Below are 15,201 nucleotides of genomic sequence, written 5' to 3' on the forward strand. Positions count from 1 at the left end.
TCTTTCTTTCTTTCTTTCTTTCTTTCTTTCTTTCTTTCTTTCTTTCTCTTTCTTTCTTTCTTTCTTTCTTTCTTTCTTTCTTTCTTTCTCTCTTTCTTTCTTTCTCTCTCTCTCTCTCTCTCTCTCTCTCTCTCTCTCTCTCTTTCTTTCTTTCTTTCTTTCTTTCTAAGATGGTGGTCTGGAGCATCAAGTGTTGTAAGAAGCACTCCAGAGTTTGCCAGCTACATTACATGGAATCATTGAGTTGGATGATATCTATAAAGAGATATTGGGGGATGTCATTAAAATAAACACTAAGCATTGTGAGAACAGGAAATTCTAGGTAAGGTGGTTTTCAGAGTTAGGTCTGAGTAAAACTGTGAGATTCGTAAAATGTCTTCTTGACAACTCATGACCTACCTTGAATTTTGCATTCTGCTTTGTCTTGGAAAGTTGTCTATCTTTACTTAATCTTCACTGATGTTTGGGTGGTTTTTATAGAAAATATTCAAAGATGAAAATAGCCTCAAGATTCGGAAGGATGGATTTAAGCAAATGGCAGATGGATGAGGGTGGCAACCTTCATGTTACACTGTGGAGGTCACAAACTGTTCTTAAATAATCTTGAGTAGTTTCATGCATGAAGTCGTCTATTCATCTAATAAACACTTATTGAGCACCTTCTATATATCAAGCACTGAGGCAATTACAGAGAAGAATGAGGTACATTTCTTAACCTCAAGAAAAGAAAAGCCTACAGGTAAGTTGATGATAAGCTACAAAGTGAAGATAAATATAAAGTGCTCTGAGCATAGAGGGGAAGCAACTAAATATTATCTGGAGTGAATTAATTATTATCTGGAAGTGAATTAATATGGGAGATAAAATAGAAGGTAGATTAAAAACTATGATTATTCACTATTCACAGGTAAAAGCAGAATTCAGGCAGTGTGAATGATACAAAACATAGCACAAAAGTAGAAAGTAATTTAGTCTCTTTGGGAAATTAAAAGACAATTCCATTTTCTAAAGCAGAAGTTATATTGTAGTGAGGAAGATCATATTTTTAGGTATATCTTACTGAGTCAGAATTACCAGTGTTTAAATGATTAATTCATGTACAAGCATTATTATCTAGGATATCACACACTCCACTCCTCCTGAGTCGTATTTGAACTGCTCAGTCCTATATCCTTCATATATATCTGGATTCTAGTACTTTTCATCTTAGATTGTATAATTTTGTAATATCTATATTTTCCTTGACTTTAAGCTTGAAAATAAAATTGTCTCTTACCATATTTCTATCTCCTTCATCTGGAATAGTGCAAAGTACTTGTAATACTTGCTGAGTGCTTTTTTTCTCAACCTTTCCAGATTACCTTCATTCTTCCCAATCTTAGTCTTAAACTACTTACCCACCCTTTTAGTAAGCCTATTTTATTGTCCCAAGCTCTTAATAACCCCAACCAATAATCTTTGAAGTAGAACAAAGTATTCACTTGGGGCTAAATTGGTTTCTTAGCCCCAGTGAATTCAACAAATGCACCAAGCCTTGTAAATGTACAGAAGTGACCGAGGATCCCGACACAATGTCATTGGTACCAGGATTGGTCCAAATATGGAGAGCCACTTAGGTGAGGATACCATGGATTTCACCCAAGTTATCTGTTTGCAAAAACATGTTTGTGTTTGACTCTTTTTTTATTATCTGAAGGTGTGTGATTTAGGTCAGCTAGATGTAGAGTTGTATACAGTCTTTACTTCTAGCTATACAACTTATGGAGAGTTGTGAAAATCCAAGAAATAATGGTCGCTCAGTATCTAGTAATGGTACATCAAATCTGCTAAAATGTTCAGAAAATTCAATTTAACAAAAATCTATGTGCACAGTATTTCACTGTCCAGATTCAAAAACTTAATATCTATGGAATTACATGCAAGCTTTTGGTGAAAGGAATAGTCATAAAATAACTCATGAGAGATCTTCCCAATATCTGTTTTAAATTAAACAATGGAATCCATAAAGTTGACACAGAACAAGGCTCTATGGCTGTATTGCAATATTAATGGAAGGGCTGCATGAGTGATTTAAGACATATTTAAATGTCATGCTTCAGGCATTGTTGCCTTTTATTGACAAAAGAGAGTGCATGATGGTTGTTTTTGAGAAGTTATTGCTTTCTGAGCAAGAGTACTGCACACAGAAAAAAAGCATTGGGGTTCAGAAACTGTGAAATTGCTACTGAAAATATTACCTGAGGAAAATTGATATGATCTGAAAGAGATGTTATATTGTAGGCATTCCTCAGTCGTTCTTGCTAATTCCCTCAATTGTCCTCCTTGCTCATCTCCTGCCCTCCTTGCTTCTAGCTTTCTTTGAAGTTATTTTTATTTTCTCTTTTTTACACTTCAGCGAATGCTCTCCCTATGTGAGAAAAACTAAGGACAAAAGTTCATAGCTGTTTACTATCTTCTTGTCTAACACATGCATGACAGAGTGTTATACTAAAAATATCTCGCAAACTACTTGCATTTTTTTTTTATTTTATGAGGAGAAAGGATACTATCTTGTATATGACGTATTTTTTCTAATGGAAATAGGCTGCTATTATAACTCCAAGAATCATTGATAACCCAACTTGGTGGTACTTTTTCAGTTGATTACATTATTACCAGTATCAGTTTGCTAGGATTTAACTTGGTGGCATGTAATTTGGTCCCTGGGCACTAATGCATTTCTAGGAGCACATCTGTGACTGAGTGGTTACTTTAAAGTCACCCTCTGTCACTCCATTTTTGTCAGTGTCTCTTTATTGGAAATTTACCTAGAGAAAAGTCACAGATTGTGGCAGCTTATAGCATAATGTGAGATGCCTTCTAGGCATAAAATAAAAATGCCAGAAAGACAGTCAAAGAATTTTAAACTTCTATTTTGTGATTAGGTGAAAGGAATATAGTCAAATAAACCTTACAAAGAAACGAAGGCTACAATTTTCCATTTATTAGTTTTGTGTGTGTTTCTAAATCCATGTTTCCCAAAGAGATTATTAAGTTGATCTCAACAATGGTGGCAGATCATAAAATAAGTGACTTGCTAGAGTCAATTATTCCAAAGCCGTAGGAATTGTTGATGTACTAAGCTGTAGCAACAGTGTTAGATGTTTATTGATGTATTTTTTTCTTTAAAATGTATTAACTTATAAGAAATATATAATCTCATCATTAAAACCAAACATCAAATATCATCTATTTATCTATCCATTTTCTAAAAAACATTCAAAGATAAATAAGATATATCCAAGACTTCAAGGAGTCCAGGTTTTGGTAAGAGGCACAAGAATACAAATAATTACATTGCAAAGTAGTATATGGAGTAAGACAATTAGTTCATATAAAATATTCTAGAATCACAGGGAGCGGAGTCACCAATTCTGCCTACATTTATCAAGAAAGTTCTGACAGGTATGTTCAGTCTTCAGCTGGATTTCAAAGAAGTAGTATTTTCTTCAACCAATAAGTAGAAGGAGGCATTTTTAAAAAGTGGGGACAGAATGTAGGAATGCGGAGTCATGAAATTGTTAGACATGTGTAGGAAACTTCTACCAACTTGGAGCAAAAGAAATATATAAAAATTTGCTGGAGGAAAAGAAATATACAAAAAAATTTGTAGCAAATGCTGCTGAAGAAAAAAAATGATCATAATTACTTTGTATGCAGTGGTAGGACTTTTTAAATTATATGCTATAGGCAATGGCAAAGAATCATTTTATGACTTTAACAGAGTAATGAAAGTCCATAATATAAGCAGTGAGTAGATTGTGTTTCATGGTGAAAAGTGATAGGGATAGGAATAGGAAGAACTGAGCACAGGAACCGACATTAATAAAAGAAAATACTGCTTTAATAGTACATAAAAAAGATGCTATGACTTACATAAAAGCAGAATTTGAGATACAAAGATAAAAGGAGTAATAAGCATTATAAGTGGCATGGCATACACTCTAGACAGATTTGAATTTATAAGGAGAAATGTCTCAGTGTAGGCTTGCTAAAAGTTTTCTTTTAAACTATTCTTTTTTTAACTATTTATTTAAATGAGAAACTAACACATTCTTAAAATCTATACTTCCACTTATAACCACGTAAGAATATATTTTTAAATATTTTTTATAAAATAAGTTATTTTATTTTTTTAAATTTTATTTAAAAAAACAAAATTGATTTTTTTTTTTAAGATTTACTTATTAGAGAGAGAGCACATGGGGTAGGGAGAGGCAGAGGGAGAGGGACAGAGAGAATCTCAAGCAGACTCTCCACTGAGCGCATAGCCAGACGCAAGGCTCAGGGCTTGATCTCAAGACCCTGAGATCATGACCTGAGCTGAAATCAAGAGTCTGCCATTTAACTGACTGAGCCACCAAGGCACCACAAAATAAAAATGACTTTTAAATTCATTCTAGGGGCGCCTGGGTGGCTCAGTTGGTTAAGCGACTGCCTTAGGCTCAGGTCATGATCCTGGAGTCCCTGGATCGAGTCCCGCATCGGGCTCCCTGCTCGGCAGGGGGTCTGCTTCTCCCTCTGACCCTCCCCCCTCTCATGTGCTCTCTCTCATTCTCTCTCTCTCTCAAATAAATAAATAAAATCTTTTAAAAAAATTCATTCTAAATATCCTTATGTCCATTCCTGTTTCTTTATCAAAGAGTTATTGGTATATTCGTATAACATCTCTAACACATTCACCAAAATGATGCGTTGAAATTTAAGTTAAATCAGACAGTTTGCAATAACATCTCACTAAAACAATATTTAAGAGGAAAATCATAATTCTGACAACTTGAAAATGCTATACTCTTATTTCAACATCAAATTTGAAAAACATATATAATTATTTGAGAGCAATTTCTTCTGAATGTAAAATTTATGACAATTTTTAAAATGCTTATAAATTCTTTGATAGAGGCTATTTTATCATTTTTTCATTAAATGTGAATTAGCAACAATATGAAGTAATGTTTCTAGTGACCCAGATTAATAGACTTTGAAAACATTAATAACATTTCAGCTCTGATTTGAGCTAATACTTGAAAGTTTGTGTAGATGAATCTTACTTCTTGTGGTTTTAAAAATATATTTCTGCTGTGAATTTTGTAAGACTGTTGAATCACAGACCTGTACCTCTGAAACAAATAATACATTATATGTTAAAAAAAAAGGGGGGGGCGCCTGGGTGACTCAGGCGTTAAGCGTCTGCCTTCTGCTCAGGTCATGATCCCAGGGTCCTGGGATTGAGCCCCATATTGGGCTCCCTGCTCAGCGGGAAGCCTGCTTCTCCCCTCCCACTCCCCCTGCTTGTGTTCCCTCTCTCGCTGTGTCTCTCTCTGTCAAATAAATAAATAAAATTAAAAAAAAAAAAAAGAAGATAGCAGGAAGGGAAAAATGAAGGGGGGGGATTCGGAGGGGGAGATGAACCATGAGAGACTGTGGACTCTGAGAAACAAACTGAGGGTTTTAGAGGGGAGGGGGTGGGGGGATGGGTTAGCCTGGTGATGGGTATTAAAGAGGGCACGTACTGCATGGAGCACTGGGTGTTATATGCAAACAATGAATCATGGAACACTACATCAAAAACTAATGATGTAATGTATGGTGATTAACATAACATAATAAAAAAAATAAATAAAAATATATTTCTGATATTTGTTCTTCATTTAACTTCTTATATTGAAGCTTCAATTTCTTTTCTATTCAACAGTTAATCTTCATTTTTATTTATTTTATTTTTTCTCCTTTAAAGATTTTGTTTTAAGAGAGAGAGCGAGAACACAGGGGGAGAAGCAGAGGGGGAGGTAGAGGGACAAGCAGACTCTGCACTGAGCATGGAGCCCTACACGGGGCTCCATGCCATGACCTGAGATCATGACCTGAGCCAAAATCAAGAATCTGATGCTCAACTGACTGAGCCACCCAGGCGCCCTTCTTCATTTATTAAGACTAAAAAAATACCTTCAGTTATCTGATCAGCTATTCTATGTTATAATTATTCCTGGTTTAAAAACAACTACTGCTATTAGCTTTTGTCTCATGTGTTTATTCTGTTCTGCTTGTTATTTTGTTGTTGTTCATTTATGTGACATTCTTGATTCTTATTTCCGTGTTGTGTAGGTATTTTTACCATATTTTTTATATTGTTATTGGTACCACTAGAAAAAAAAAATAGTTGGTAGATTTAATGCATAACCTGTGCCTTGATGGCCAATACATTTTTGGTAGAATTTATTGAATACAGTGGTTTATTTCATGTCTAACAGCCTAGGGCTTTGAGGCTTAATTCTAAGAAGATATTTATATGAAACTGCAGAGCTCTAATGTCCTTTAAAACCAATTAGATATTCACTCAGCTACAGAGAGAGAGAGAGAGAGAGAGATTTCGCATGCATTTACTCATTCCTCTAGTCTACAAATATTTATTGGTCACCTAATATGTGAAAAAGTACCTGCAAAGTGCTAAAAAAGATGTATAGAGATGAACATTGCTTCGTTCCCAATTTCAAGGAGCTTAAGAGTCTAATGAGGAAAATAAGACATATTCACAAAATATCTCAGTATAAGTTAGAAAGTGAAAAATATGAAGAAAATTATATAGATGAAGTATCATGGCTGTTTGGAATAAGGAAAGATTATTTCTATCAGGAGAACATAAAATGATTTATTTATCCAGGTAATATTTTTTTTTAATCTTCTATTATATGCCAGGCAGCATTCTAAGTATGATAAACCACAGTGATGAAAAAGTAGAGTCCCAGCTCTCAAGGAATTCACAGTCTATATGGGAGGACTAAAGATAAATAAGCAAATAAATAGTGTAATTTCAGAATGCCTGAGTGGTATGAGAAAAATGAACATTAGTAGATAGTGACTCGGTGAATGTTAGAGGGAGTTGCTCTGATTTGGATGGACAACACAGGATTCTTAAAGGAGGTGCCATTTGAGTTAAGAAGTGGGACTTAAAGAGAGGGCATTCTTTTGGGTCTGAGCTAAATGTACTCTCTCACAGGTCATCTAGTGAGAATGAGCTCAGCCAGTTTCACTGCCTAACAAATGGTCACTGAACACAGAGAATAGTGATAGGAAGTGAGTTTGGAAAGGAAGGTAGGAGCCAAAATTTAGATGAGATTTAGGTGTTGGATTTACTTCTAGTTGAAACAAGCACTCATTGGAAATTTTCAAGTAAAAGAGTTCATAAAAAAAGTTGACTACTGAGCTGAGTCTGGAGAAGGAGAACTAAATAGGGCACAGGAAATCAAGAGTTAAGGGAGAGACCAATTTTGGATAGAAGGACCTATATAACAGGAATGTAGATTATTTATTGAAGGTTTGTGATGTTCTTAATGCTAGTCTAACCATTTCGTCTATACTCACTTCATTCTCGCAACAGTAAGGTAGGTACTATTATTATTTTGCAGTTGAGAAAACTGAGACCTAGAGAATTATTTAGCCCTGTGTCGCTTCTAGTAATGGTCATGCTGGAGAGCCTACCTTCAAGCACAATGCTGTATTATGGTACTAAGTCCAGACATATCTAGGACATATCTAGAGCTTTTATCAACTTAATGATCCTATGGGATTGTTGAACCCATTAAATAAAAGTCATTGAGGAGAATACTAATGGATGAAGACTTCTGTGAATGAGAAATATTATGAAGAATGAAGAACACTGAATGAGGAGTGTACTAATGTAATGGGAATATCTACATTGGGTGGAAGAGGAATGAAAGCCAGGGAAGAGGCAGAGAGGTAGGAAGAGAACAAGGAGAAAAGGAATTTCTCAGAAGGCAGTGCTGTTTACAAATGTTACATGACTGAAAAGGTGAATGGATCTAATATGTTGCTTTCTTGTATCCATCAAGGGGTGGTTCTAGCTTGCCCTTGGGGTTTAGAGGGTAGAGGGGAAGTGAGGAAGTTCAGATGATTCAATAAGTTTCAGGCTAAAGGGAAAGGAGAGAGAAAAGATGTTATGAGAGAGTGTAGGGCATTTTGTTTGCAGGATAGGCAAACTTTAGCATTATTTCAAAACGAGAATCAAATAAAGAAGAGTTCAAATTTGTAAGCAAACGCAGAATGATGTGAGGATTGATGAGATGAAGTGAGCTAGAAACGGGTAAATTTTGGAAAGAATGTAGTTTCTATTCTGACAACTAAAAAAAGAAGAAGAGAGATTGTTCAAGTAGTCTTAAGGCTCAGTTAGCATGCATTGTCCTGATTTTTCCTATGTACTAATATTCTGTCAGAGAAGAAGAACACATAGCTTTGCCTATCAACTCTGTTCCTCTTTCTACAACTATGTAGTGAATCAGTAGAGAATACATTTAACCGTGACTGTTTAGCAAACATATCCAACCTCCAAATGCCGCACATGAATCAAAACAGCATACGTTTCACTTTGATGGATATATTGCTGTTTTTGACGCTGGTCAGAGGCTTGACTTTACAGTTATGTTATTTTCACTTTTAGCAATTTAATTTGGAACTGAAAAATTATTCATATGTTTTCCCTAGTGAACGGTACTTAAATTACTTGTCAATATTCTATTTCAAAGAATGTACAAAAATTGAATTTTTGTTCTTTTAATGTGTGATGAGAGAGGAAAAGACCAAATTATCTGGCATATCGGGTGTGCAGCAACTGTCAATTGTTCAAATGGCCTTATGGTGGCCATAGGTCATTCATAAAAAAAAAGCAGCTCTGATTCTGTTAGAATAAAATTAATAAATCTGACAACATGCAGTAAACAAGAATAAGTGACCTGAAGAGCAGGCTACTTTATCTCATGAACTCTCTGTAAGGTTTCACTAGAGACTCTGAATTTTTTGAGTGTCAGAGAAATTTCTGTTCAGGATATTCCCAGAGGACGGAGTCGTTTAAACTAAGACTTCACAATGGCAGCATCTGCTGAAGAACTGGCAGATGTCAGAGCATGTGACGAGACAAGCCAGCCAGGCTGCCGTGCAGAAGAACCTCCCTGATCAAGCTCAGGGAGAGAAGAGATGATGTGTTTACAGTGGACAGATTAGAAATAAATCTGCCATGTTAATCAAGGGCACGGAAATGCTTTCTCTGCCAATTGCATAGTCATTTCAATGGGGGTGAATGATTCACTCTGAAAAAAAAAATCCGTTCAAGTAGTTTTCTTGTAATGGTTACCGAACCTGTCCTTGGGCACATTTTATACATAGGGATATGTTTGTATAGTTGTTGATTTGGGTTTGTAGTATGCAATCTATTCTCAGCAAGTACTTTAGTCTATGCTTTAGAGACAAGAACAAGATAATTGGCTTATGGGGTATATGTTCATATTCAGCCTTCTAGACCATCTGAGTCAACTCTTTGGGGCTCTGCTGTTTTTTTTTTTTTAAGATTTTATTTATTTATTTGAGAGAGAGAGAATGAGAGACAGAGAGCACGAGAGGGAAGAGGACAGAGGGAGAAGCAGACCCCCTGCTGAGCAGGGAGCCCGATGCGGGACTCGATCACGGGACTCTAGGATCATGACCTGAGCCGAAGGCAGTTGCTTAACCAACTGAGCCACCCAGGCGCCCGGGGTTCTGCTATTGTTAAGAGAAAGTTTTAGAGGAGAAAAGCAAAGAAACAAATAAGTTTAAGCTGTAAGACCTGTACTTTAAAGAGGGGGCTGTTAAGCCTTAAAAATTGAAACCCAAAACTTGGCATTCATGTATGTGTGCACATCCAGTCCCCTTATATAATCCAGGCCTGAAGCCATACTGCAGATCTGTATTATTCTGTCTTCAGAGTCTCTCCTTTTAAAAAAAAATCAGTTATTTCAAATATTTAAAAATAGAAGATTTCATAATAAAAACAAAGTTTCCTCAATTCTTTCAGAAAATCTGGCAAAATGCACCCATATTTGGGATGGTGACAATTGCCTGAAGCTGTCTAGCCTCATACAAGCAAACTGAATAGTTACCGAATAGTAAATTACTTTACTTACTTGCCCCCTACAAATGTTTGAAGCAGAGAGTCCTGGCTCAGCTTTTTGACATTCAAGAATTGTCTGACTGCTGTGGAAAGCCCACTAACAAGTGAAATATTTGATCATACACAAAAGTAGAATTTGGATACATAGATAATCATTAAAGTCAGGGACTCTTCCAAGGCTGCTAGAACCAGTCACAGTCTACTCAGTATAATATTTTATCTCCACCCCTCCAAAATGTTTTTCTCCCTTACACAGATTGTGATCTAGGTATTTGGGTCAATTTCTCTGAGTAGAAAGAGTAGCAAAGGAAGATGACTTTAAGTGAAGAGATTCAGTTTATGAACAGAAATGAATCAGCATATCGCTTCTGCAATATGACTAATTTCCTTGTGTCTGTAGGTCTGTATCTCTTCGACAGAAAGATATGTCATTTTTCACAGTCAACAGAACACAAGCTACTATCAGCTAAATATGTGGAATGTTGACTAGAGACTGAACGATCTGATTCTGACTACTCTGAAAATTTAATGATTTTCAATCCTGAATGAGTACATCTTTAAATTTAAGATAACATGCTAATTTTCCAAATAAAAGCCATCACAAGCCAAGCCATATATTTAAATATAAAGGACATATATATATAATACATACTACATGCTATGTTTGTTTTAACATGCATTGTATTATAAGTATATATTCATATACATTTACTAAACACATATTTCTTTATAGAAGTTGTTTTATCTATCCTCAGAAGAACATAGGTTGTCTTAATAAAGCAAACCAGACCCTCCACAAATATTTATTGAATACCTACTATGTGTGAGGTATTGTTCTGAACATACAGCAGTGACTGCAGTGAAAAACAAGCAAAAGATTCTGCTCTCCTGGAAATTACATCCCGTATTCAGATAGTGTGTATGCCTGCAGGTATCTATGTATTTAAAACTGATATACATAATTTAGGATTCCTTTTCCTACATGCATCAAATTTCCTCCATGTTGATTGTATTGTGGTAGATGTTAAGGTAATTTCTCAAGTGTAATTGAGTCTAAAGAATCATTTAGGACAAAAGGCTGGACTGCAGTATCAAATAGGTAGTTTTTATTTATTTATTTATTTATTTATTTATTTATTTATTTATTTATTTTTAAAAGATTTTATTTATTTGACAGAGACACAGCGAGAGAGGGAACACAAGCAGGGGGAGTGGGAGAGGGAGAAGCAGGCTCCCCGCCGAGCAGGGATGCGGGCAGGGATGCGGGCAGGGATGCGGGCAGGGATGCGGGCAGGGATGCGGGCAGGGATGTGGGGCTCGATCCCAGGACCCTGGGATCATGACCTGAGCCGAAGGCAGACGCTTAACGACTGAGCCACCTGGGTGCCCCAGTATCAAATAGGTAGTTTAAAGTAAGGTTTGAAATAGGTTTGTGTTGATTCTATTAATCTGGTATTGAAATGGCATACCCCATTGTTCTCCAAATGCTTTTTGAGCTCCAGCTGTGGGCCACACACCGTGCTAGGAGCTGGCAAGATAAATAAACCATGGTTCTTGCCCTCAAGGACTAGGGGACAGCTGTAGGAGGTTATAACCATTTACAGTAAATGGCATTAGGTTTTAAATCAGGGAGTCAAGAGAGAAGGTGGGATGGTCATCTTAGTGGGCCAGTAAGGAGTGAGGGCAGGTTTCTTGGAAGGAAGGACATGTAAGCTGTCTTGAAGAATCATTACTAATAATAGCAGCTTATATTTATTTAACAATTATATTTCCTAGAATTCATGAAAGCAGGGATTTTTTTCCCCTGTGTTTTACTTGCTTCTATATCTCCAGCATCTAAAATTGTGTGTAGCACATAATAGGCAATCAATAAATATTTTTTGAATGAATGTGCTAAATACTATACTAATGAATTGTCATGAATTTTTCAAGCCCCTGAAACAACTCTATGGGGAAGTTATTATAATTGTTACTCTTATTTCACAGATGAAAAAAAAAGGGGGATTTTTAAAAAGTTTTTTCTTAAAATGAAGCAACTTGTTTAAAATCATGAAAGTTTTAGTTGATAAAAGCAAGAGAGTGTGTAAGTAGGGCAGTTCTAGAGTCTTGCTTTAGACAAGTGAAGGTTTGCATGATGCTCAATAAGTACCATGTCCAATGTATGCAGAAGACAAAGGCTTAAAAATCAGACCATATTTTGAAGGTTCTTACATTGTTTCCAAAAAGTTTATGTTTTATCATAAAGACAATGGGAAGTCATTTAAAATATCACAAGCAAGAAGATGATCTGGTTAGATCTAGGCAAAAAATTCAGGCAACAAAACCAGTTCAGGGTTTCTTCTAGTAAATATACTGAGGATCATGAAAAATGTTTTCTGTTGCATGCTTCTTTTTTGTAATTGCTGGGTCATCAATCTGGGACTTGTCCTTTTGTGTCTCACATTTGAATTGTACTTGTAACTTTTAGAAATGGAATTAAAACATGAAAGAGAAAATACATGTTATAGAAGATCATTGTGGGGCGCCTGGGTGGCTCAGTTGGTTAAGTGTCTGCCTTCAGCTCAGGTCATGATCCCAGGGTCCTGGGATCAGGTCGTGCATCGGGCTTGCTGTTCAGTGGGGAGCCTGCTTCTCCCTCTCCCTCTGTCTGCCGCTCTGCCTACTTGTGCTCTCTCTCTCTGTCAAATAAATAACTAAAATCTTTTAAAAAAATGTAACTAGTCTGGGGATATTTTAGTTTTTGAATAACAGCACAATTTAAGGAAGCAAACAGACAAATTAGCTGATGTAAAAATGTTTTCAGAAACTTATAATTTGTATTGCCCTCAAGTTGGAAAACACATTTTTTAAATGGAAAGACTTTACATTCTACTCAAATTTTATTCAGGGTTTGTATCTTATAAATTGATTTTGGGTATGCAGGTCAGTATGTGATATGCACAGTAAACAGGTGTTGAAATATTAGCAATAAAAACTTATTGACTGTGGTATTAGCTGACATTTCAAATCAAGAATCTTCACAAGTAATGCCTTTAGGAAATCTTTAAACATGGAGCAGAGAAGTTATCTACTAGCATGTAATAACATGTTTTAAAGAAAAAAAATCCACATAATAATAAAAATACAGAATATTTAAAAAAATGACTGAACCCTAGGTTAATGTCAAGGGAACTCTGAATTAGATTCACCACTATAAGTTTCAAATGAAAATAATTTGTTGACTATGAATAGGATATTTGAAAACAATAGAAAGATATCATCTTGGACTATGATTTCTAGTTGAGATTAATTTTTTCCAAATGTATTACTGCATGTGCACTGTTTAACCTATATGCTCTATACTTACAAATCTTAAGCTCAGTGTTACAGATAAATAGGAATCCATAAAATTCTTTGCCTCCATATCTTTTAAATAAAAGGCATACATTATCTTTGTAAGACAAGGCTGTTTTCTGATTTGGCAGTTTGTATGACATACACATACAAGCAGTGATAGAGCTTCTTGTGAAGTAACTCATCTTTCCACTTCCCTTTGTTATATGCATCTATATTAAAATTAAATTTCATCAATTACATCTAGGCAATGAGTTTTAGCCTCTCAATTTATCTCACTAGAACATAAGATTCTAGAGTTAAGGAAAGTATTTCTATGTTTCAGTTTGCATCTACCTTGGGGAATGATCATTACATTTATTTGTAACTTATGGTTTTCAGCATTCTACTTTGAAAGCAAATTGCTGTCATTCTTCACGTAGGCTCACACATCCCTTGTATTGTTAACAAGTTCCAAATTTCCACTAGTTTGGGGCTTAAAATAATAATTCTTTTGAAATAAGAACAATTTCACTAAAAAAATGATACTCTTTATATTTAGTTGATACCCTAAAAACTTTATAACTGTCCATTTCTTTTTTTTTAAAGATTTTATTTATTTATTTGAGTGAGAGAGAAAGTACGAGTGGGGTGGGGGAAGAGGAAGGGCAGGGGAGAAGCAGGCTCTCCACTGAGCAGGGAGCCCCAACACAGGCTTGATCTCAGGACCCTGGGTTCATGACCTGAGCCAAAGGCAGAAGCTTAACTGACTGAGCCACCCAAGAACCCCTATAACTGTCCTTTTCTATTGAAAACATTAAAATGTGCTCCCCCCAGCCCTGCACAACCAAAAAAAAAAAAATGTCGATGTAGGAATATTTCATTCAAATCCAGGAACACTATTGTCATAATATGTCATATTTTTTTTCATAATATTAAGGACTTTTGATGCTTTAAGCATTGACAATATGGAGATTATAGTAAAATTTTAGTTAATATATAAGCTATTCTGCATATATTTGTGTATATAGTTTGAAACTGATTTATCAAAAGTTTTACATTTTATAATTTTAACTTAAGGGAAAAGACTAAGGTATACATTAAGGTGGTAATTTTTATTTCTTAATTCAAGGTTAGTATAGCTATAATTTTTACTATGTTAGATAGTGTATCTAAGATGAAACTCATTAAAATTCCATTAATGCACTCTTGGCTATGTTAGCCCATGTAAGTTAAATAATTCAGCGTGTAAACTTAAAATGATAGCCCTAGCCTACCTTGTCCCTTTTTCATTGTATTTTCTCTCCTTGGCTTTTTGTTCCTCTATAAGTCTATCACTGAAGTATGGACCCAGGTCTGTCTTTCCTCTTCTGTAAATGATTATCATCTTTTAAAGAAATTCTTCTCTTGTTCCACTTTTTCTTTCAACTCTTCCATGTGCAGCTGCTATATTAATAGATTGATATTACATCGGAATTAAAACTTCTAAGAACAGTATGTGTTCTATATGACTTTTAATACCTATAAAGTCTGACAAATCACACAGGCAGTGAAGTCGATTATCTAGTAAGTAAAGCAAAGTAATTTCAGTTGCTTTCCTGTTAATGTGGACTATATAGAAAAAAATACAGGAACAATAAAAGGTATTATTGAAATTCAGTTAAATAATCCATGTAGAATCTTTAACATAGTGCCTAGTAAATAGCAAACAATCAAGTAATATTAGTTATAATAAATATTATAAATATTCCATAAATATTATAAATATAAATATTATAAATTTATATAATAAATATAATAAAAATATAATATAAATAAATAAATATTATAAATATAATAAAATATGATTAATATTATGAAAAAGATAAATATTATAAATATTATAAATATTAATTTATGTACATGTTAACCCA

This window comes from Mirounga leonina, unplaced genomic scaffold (assembly GCF_011800145.1).
Source record: "Mirounga leonina isolate KUSES-001 unplaced genomic scaffold, KU_Mleo_1.0 Mir_169, whole genome shotgun sequence".
NCBI classification, from domain to species: domain Eukaryota; kingdom Metazoa; phylum Chordata; class Mammalia; order Carnivora; family Phocidae; genus Mirounga; species Mirounga leonina.